The sequence below is a fragment of the Echinops telfairi genome, unplaced genomic scaffold (genome assembly GCF_000313985.2).
Source record: "Echinops telfairi isolate 266 unplaced genomic scaffold, ASM31398v2 ScPeMD7_7469;HRSCAF=8507_1, whole genome shotgun sequence".
Lineage (NCBI taxonomy): Eukaryota > Metazoa > Chordata > Mammalia > Afrosoricida > Tenrecidae > Echinops > Echinops telfairi.
The window spans coordinates 57,731,281-57,738,231 of NW_022111373.1; the positions used below are offsets into that span (position 1 = coordinate 57,731,281).

The window sequence follows — 6,951 nt, forward strand, 5'->3', positions numbered from 1 at the left end:
TTAGGAAGAAAAGGAAGTTCGGAAGGGAAGTTCGGAAGGGCAAGATCATGGCTGGAGGCTGGATGGGGTAAGGTTTCCCAGAAAAATTCCCCTAGGACTTGTTATTCTTTCAGCAGGAGTAAATACATTGTTGTGATGGGGGGAAAATTCCCTTGCACATGTTTCTGAATTTTGTCTTCATCAATGCAGTTTTCAACTTTTAGAAATAGTCTTCCTAATAAGCCGTCATGACCGTGTCCTTTGAGACAACATATGAAGATTATCTCTTTGGAATTGTTGCCACACTTGACCAACCTTCTGCCTTGAACGTAACTGGTCCGGCAGATTCCCTTGGAAGCCACTGCTTTGGAGACAGATCTATATCTCTTTCTCTAAATCTACATCTGTCTACTATCATCTATCTATCTATCTATCTATCTATCTATCTATCTATCTATCTATCTATCTATCTATCTAATCTTTGAAGGCACCCTATCAAGACTAAGACAAATGTATTTCTGACAGCCCTTGTCTGCAGCCATCTACTTTTCTAGACCTGTTTAAATGTGTTTTATCTGGAATAAATCCATGCATGTATAACCTGGAACACTGGGAACACTAATTTTTACTTGCCTAAATAGATCAGGGAACAGAAAATAATTATATGGAAGAGGTCTGGGATCTGGTAGATTTGGCCCATTTATTTTCTAGTTTATACAATTTCCTTTTGTTTTCTCACTTGACAGATATTTATTGAGAGCTTACTAACTTTCAGCATCCAGTCTATATTCTAGAGATATAGCAGTACAGCAGATGAGGGAAGAACTCTAGAATCTTCTTTTCCAAGCAAACAGAAAACCATTAAGGATGGTACTTACTATCTCTATGTTTATCTTATTTTATTAAGATAAAGTTCATAAAGGTTGAGAGAGTGAACATGGCGAGGCCTGGAAATGTTGTGATGAACCCTACATCCAATAGCTAACTGCACTTCAGTACATCTCCAAGTTGTATATTCCTCCTGAAGGGGGTCTCTTTCATGAAGGGTGCTGATGTTTCATTATCATTTCCCAAACTGAAAACTCACTATGATATAGTTCATAGATTCTTACTGACTATACCACAAAGCAAAACTATCCCGGAGGGTTTCTGAGGCTATAAATCTTTATGGGAGCAGGAAGCCTCATCTTTCTCCTGAGGAATGACATGGTTTTGAACCACTGACCTTCTGGTTAGCAGCCCAACACCTACCCGCTACACAACCAGGGCTCCTTAAAAACAGTGACTGTCATATGACACATACTTCACATAATAATAACTATTCTCTGTATGAATCCTCCTTCATCGAGAAGGGTGGGAAAAGTGCAAGTACAAAAGAATGACAATCAAATTATAATTAAGAATTACATATTATCTCTAAAAAAAAGAATTATATATTATAAGTTAACTTTGACCAACTAGTAACCCCGGCACAACCTCACTTTCCTCGGGTATTCAACGAGGATGTTATGAAGATTAAACGAGATACTGCATGTAAAATACTGCGCACAAAGTCAACACATGAAAATGTTTTCACATCCCATAAATCTGTTAGGCGCCAGGCAACGTGAAAGCCAAAAGAGAAATAGTTTAACATCAAAAGTAAGGATTGATACAAAGGAAGTACTTTCTGTGTGGAAAGTAAGCACGCCTAAGTTTTGGAGGAAAACTTTTAGTTGCTGTTTACTGAAACTTCTGAGTTAGATTTTGTCTTGACCAAATTGGCCTTGAGGGATTAATATTGGGCTAAACCAGGAAAGGATTAAAATATTTGGTTACTTGGAGATTGGTCTCTGAATTTTATTTCCTGTTGGCACGACATAGCGCAACTTGCATCTGCTGATAGGTACAATTCTGAAGCACACTTTGAATGGCTGCTTATGTAAATTTGTTCATTCGCCTTTCAAAAAATTATGTGATCCAAGATGTGTTTCCCCCAACTTTATAAAATCAATACAAGGATGTGGACCCAAGTAAATGAGAGTATATGAAATAAGAGTCTGATGCTCAGATCATTACAGCCAAAACCACCAGCCACTCTGGGAGAAAAAGGCTTTGTATTCCCATAAAGAGAAAGGTTTCCTTTTCCCACAAAAATGCAGTGTCAGCAACTCACAAGGGCCATTCTACACAGCCGCAAGGGATTGCTAGGTATCAGCATTGGCTCAATGGCAGTGAGTTTTTGCTTTGGGGGTCATGAAGAAAACTTCATGAAAGTAAGGCTCATTGATTTTCCCATCTCGACAGTGAAAGCATTTTTTTTAGTTCTATTTATTGTAGTTTCTGTACATAGATGTTTGGGTGGAACTGAATCTTAAGGTAAGCTCAGTGGTGCAGTTATTGGGGGACCCAGGATGGAGAATACAGGTTGGCAAATTGACTCATCATGAGAAAGATCAGCACATTTCCAAATGTGTGCTTGCACATAGATGGATGTAGGATACATCAGTTAGAATCACTGAACCTTTCAGCCACTGTCTGACCTTGGCCACAAGCTCAAATACGCGGGAGACAAGGGTTACAGATGGCTAGATTTGACATACAGTGATTGTGCTGCAAAGAGCTACAGGGAGCAGTGCTAAAACTCTTGAGTAAACGGTTAAACTCTAAATACTATGAACTTTTATCAAGTAATAAAAATCTGTCAGGCTTGGAAAGAACCCAAACATTAGCAAATACTTTGAGATTATTTCCTTTAAAATTATATAGCTTCTCCACCACGACAACCCCTGCTGCCCCCCCACCCCACCCCCACACAGAATAACACTATACCATGGGGGGTGGGGGGCAGAGGCATTTGATTATTTAAGAAAATTACCAACAGGGCCAAACATAAGGATTTTTTTCTGAGTAACTTAACCTTTACTTGACTTTTGAAACATTTAGAATAGGCTAGTGGGCACATTTGGGGGTATATGTTTAACCCCTGAGCTACCTTCTTGAAACCCTTCTCCCCCACACATGCAGTTGTCTGCTCCCTCAGTCACAAGTGAGTTCATTAGTGGGCAAAACCTAACACATTTTGAGTCCACCTCTATTGATGAATTCCTTGAAATGCAGGAGGGTGCGTCTCAGGCACCCTCAGAGGGCCATAGGCATCAGATAGCCACAGGCGTATGTGCTCTCAGGGTCGGGGCAGTCACGAGGACAGTGAAGAGGGAAAGTCTGCGGAGAAGAAAGGTGAACAGACCCAGCCTTCCATTCTTGCTCACGGTTCTTGGGCTCAATGACTAATCCTGTGTGTTTACATTGGAGTCCTTGCATGGTCTGTGCATGTACTTTAACTAGTCTAAGTTTCTCTTACTTATCCCCGACTGAAGGAATGAAATGTGCACTTCCAGTCCCTGCCACTCTCTAAACAAAAAGACAGTGGAGCATTTTGAAGATGTTGCATTCCCCGAAATCATGGCTGCTCCTTTGTAATCAAGAGGCATTGAAATGGAAGCACCCCCTTATGTTTGCATAATAATGGCCGGTTATTAGATAAATAGCATGTGTGCTCATTTGCTTTAGTGTCTGTGTGCTTATCCAAGGTTGGAACTAATACGATTATGAGAACTCAATACAAGTTAAAGGTGCTAAACTCACCCATGTAGTTTTGACGCTGGCTAGACACTCCGCACCATCACTCAATCTCGTTACACTGACTTGCTGAAGACTAAGTGTGAACTGGACACTTCAGAACCTGAGTCTCTCTGTTTCTACTTCTAGGCTTTAAAAATGCTACTATAAACATCTAATAAACCATCACAAGACCAGAAGTAAACACATAAAGATTTAGTCCTGTTATAATTTTAGCTCAAATGTTAATATTCTAAAAGTTAACAGCTTCTATTAATATGACTTGAGTTTTTCTCCCAACAATTCAAACATACTAAAAATAAATGACTTTTTCACTTTTACCTTCCAACTGTTATGACACAGACACTGAAGGCAAGTCCAAAAAGATCTCAGTAATATTTTAAGCAGGAGAAACCATGAAATAAACTACTTCAAAACGGATAACAAAGTGAAATGTTTTCCACTATGTTTAAAAATCAGTGCAATTACTCTATTGCCACACCATTGATATCAATTCTAACCCACTGGTATATCTGAACTAGCACTTTGCATTATCCTGTCACATTCTTGCTTGTCCGTGAAGGACTGTGGATTTGAATTTGCATACTTATCACAATTATCAACCTCGTGTTGGTTGCGTAACTAGAACTTGAGAGAATGAAAATAAAATGCTAAAGAGTAGTTTTGAAACTTGCCTGTCATAGACTCAGTCTATAGAAATACAGTCAAAGGATTTTCAAAGTCGCACATACAAAAAGAGTTTCACTATCAGGTGATGACAGAAAAATGTGAACAATAAACAGAAAAAATTTTTATATAGATATACACACATACATATACATATATATATTTGAAAAAGAACACTATTTAGTGCTTGGATTGGGGCTTTTGACTAGACTCGGTAGTGATAAATTGTATTGTTTTGGTCAATACTGCTTGACTTCTCTGAGTCTCAATTTTTGCAATTGGAGAAAGAGGTTAAATCAGTGCTCCCCACAGTAGGCCACTTGTATACCCCTTGTGGGATCCTGAAATGATGCAGGCGGTGCTACAAAAGCAGAAACCTACACTTTATGCTGGATTAAGGGCTACATTGCTATTAGGTGGCACGGGGTCAATTCCAATTCATAACCACCCGATGTACAAAACACCACCTGATCCCACACCATCCTCACAATTGTTCTTATGTTGCAGCCACTGTGTCCATCTATTTTGTAGAAAGCTTCCACTTTTTGGTCCCCTCTACGTTAGGAAGAATGATGGTCTTCTACAGGGACTGCTGTTTCCTGGTAACATGTCAAAAGTACTTGAGATGAAGTTTTGCCATCTTTCCCTCTAAGGAGCATTCTGGCTGTACTTTCTCCAGAACAGGTTTGTGTGTTCTTTCGGTAGTCCGTGGAACTTTCAATATTCTTTGCCAGCCTCGTTGTTCAAAGGCATCGCTTCTTCTTCAGTCTTCCTGCTCAATGTCCAACTCTCACAAGTGTCTGAGATGATCAAAGTACCCTGACTTGGATGAGGCACACCTTAGTCTTCAAAGGAACATCCTTACTTTTCTACACTTGAAAGAGATCTTGGGCAGCATATTTATTCAATGTGTCATGTCATAAAGAGTGAGGATTGATTGTAAATCCAAGTAAGACAAAATCCTTGACAACTTCAATCTTTTGTCTGTTTATCATGATGTTAACTAGCTGAGGATTTTGGTCTTCTTTACATTGAATTTTAGTCCACTGAAAGTCAAATCCTTGAATTTCATCAGCAAGTGCTTCAAGTCCTCCTCATGTTCAGCAAGCAAGGTTGCGTCACCTGCACACAGTAGGTTGTTAATAAGACTTCCTCCTATCCTGATGCCACATTCTTCTTTATATAATCCAGCTTCTCTGATTATTTGTTCAGCATATCAATTGAATAAATATGGTGAGGATACACCCTTACACACAGCTCACCCTTCCTGATTTTAAAATAAAATATTCTCTTATTCTGTTCACACAACTGCCTCGTGGTCCATGCACAGGTTCCCCAGGATCACAATGAATTGTTCTGGAATTCTCCCTCTTTTCAAAGCTTTCCATCGTTTGTAATGATCCACAGTTGGTTGCCTTGGCATAGTCACACAAGTGAACATCTTTCTGGTATCCCTCTAACATAAGCAATGACATCCCTTTCTACCGTGATCCCTCTGACATCAGCAATGATATCCCTTGTTCCACATCCTGTTCTAAATCTTCCTGAACCTCTGAAAGGTCCATGTCAATGCACTGCTGAACCCATTGTTGGATGAGCTTCTGCAAAACATTACTTGCATGTGAAATTAACGCTATTGTTCTATAATTTGACATCTTGTTGAGTCACCTTTCTTTGGAATGGATATAAATATGAATCTCTTCCAGTCAGTTGGCTTAATAGTTGTCTTCCAAATTTCCTAGCATAGATAAGTGAGTGCTTGGTGCTTGCTCATATGCTACCTCCTGAAATGATGGAAACTGGTTCTTTTGGTACAATGATTATGTATTCTTCCTATCTTCTTTGGATGCTTCATGCATAGTTCATTATTTGCCTTTTGGATCTTTTCTTAGTTTTGTCAGTTTATGGTATACTGAGTGTGTTCATCCTTTTGATTCTCTGACTCTAGGTCTTTGGACAGCTCATTATAATATTTGGCTTTGTCTTCTTGAGCTGCCCTTTGAAAATTTCTGTTCACCTCATGGAGTTCATTTATTCCATGCACCGTAGCTATTCCATGATTAAGAGCAATATTCAGAGTCTCTTATGACGTCCACTGTGAACTTGTCTTTCTTTCCTCTCTCTTTAACGACCTGATGCCTTCTTCATGTATGAGGCTCTTGATGTCCTCCCAAGCTCGTCAGGTCTTCTCTCATTCGTGGAAAATGTTCCAAATCTCTTCTTGAAAAGTTCCCGAAATTCAAGTGGGATAGATCGAGGTCCTGTTTTGGCTCTAGTGAAAGGTTTTAATTTTATTCAGCTTCAACCTGAACTTACGTATGAGCAACTGGTGATCGTGTCCTGCAGTCAGGCCTGGTGGTGTTCTAGCTGTTGATAATGAGCTTCTCCATCCTTCTCTTCCCACAGATATATTGTTTTATTTCTCTGGGAAATGTATTCAGACATATTCAGTATTCCATCTGGAGAAATCTCCCTGTAGAGTCACCTTTTGCGTTGTTGAAGAGAAATGTGTAATGCAGAAGTCCTTGTGCTGTTAGGTGCCGCTGATTCAGCTCTGACACATCATGACTGTAGGCACAATGGGACAAAACACTGTCTGGTCCTGTGCCGTCCTCAGAATGATTGCAGCCCGAGCCGACTGTTACAGGCACTGTCTCAATTCATCTCCTTGAGTGCTTTCCTCTG

General features: G+C 39.7%; 1 protein-coding gene across 1 annotated transcript in view; it reads right to left on the minus strand.

The window, feature by feature from the left end:
- The window catches only part of ADGRV1 (adhesion G protein-coupled receptor V1), a 675,247-nt gene that overhangs the window by 233,368 nt on the left and 434,928 nt on the right, over nt 1-6,951 (minus strand). The gene's annotated exons all lie outside the window — the stretch shown is intronic.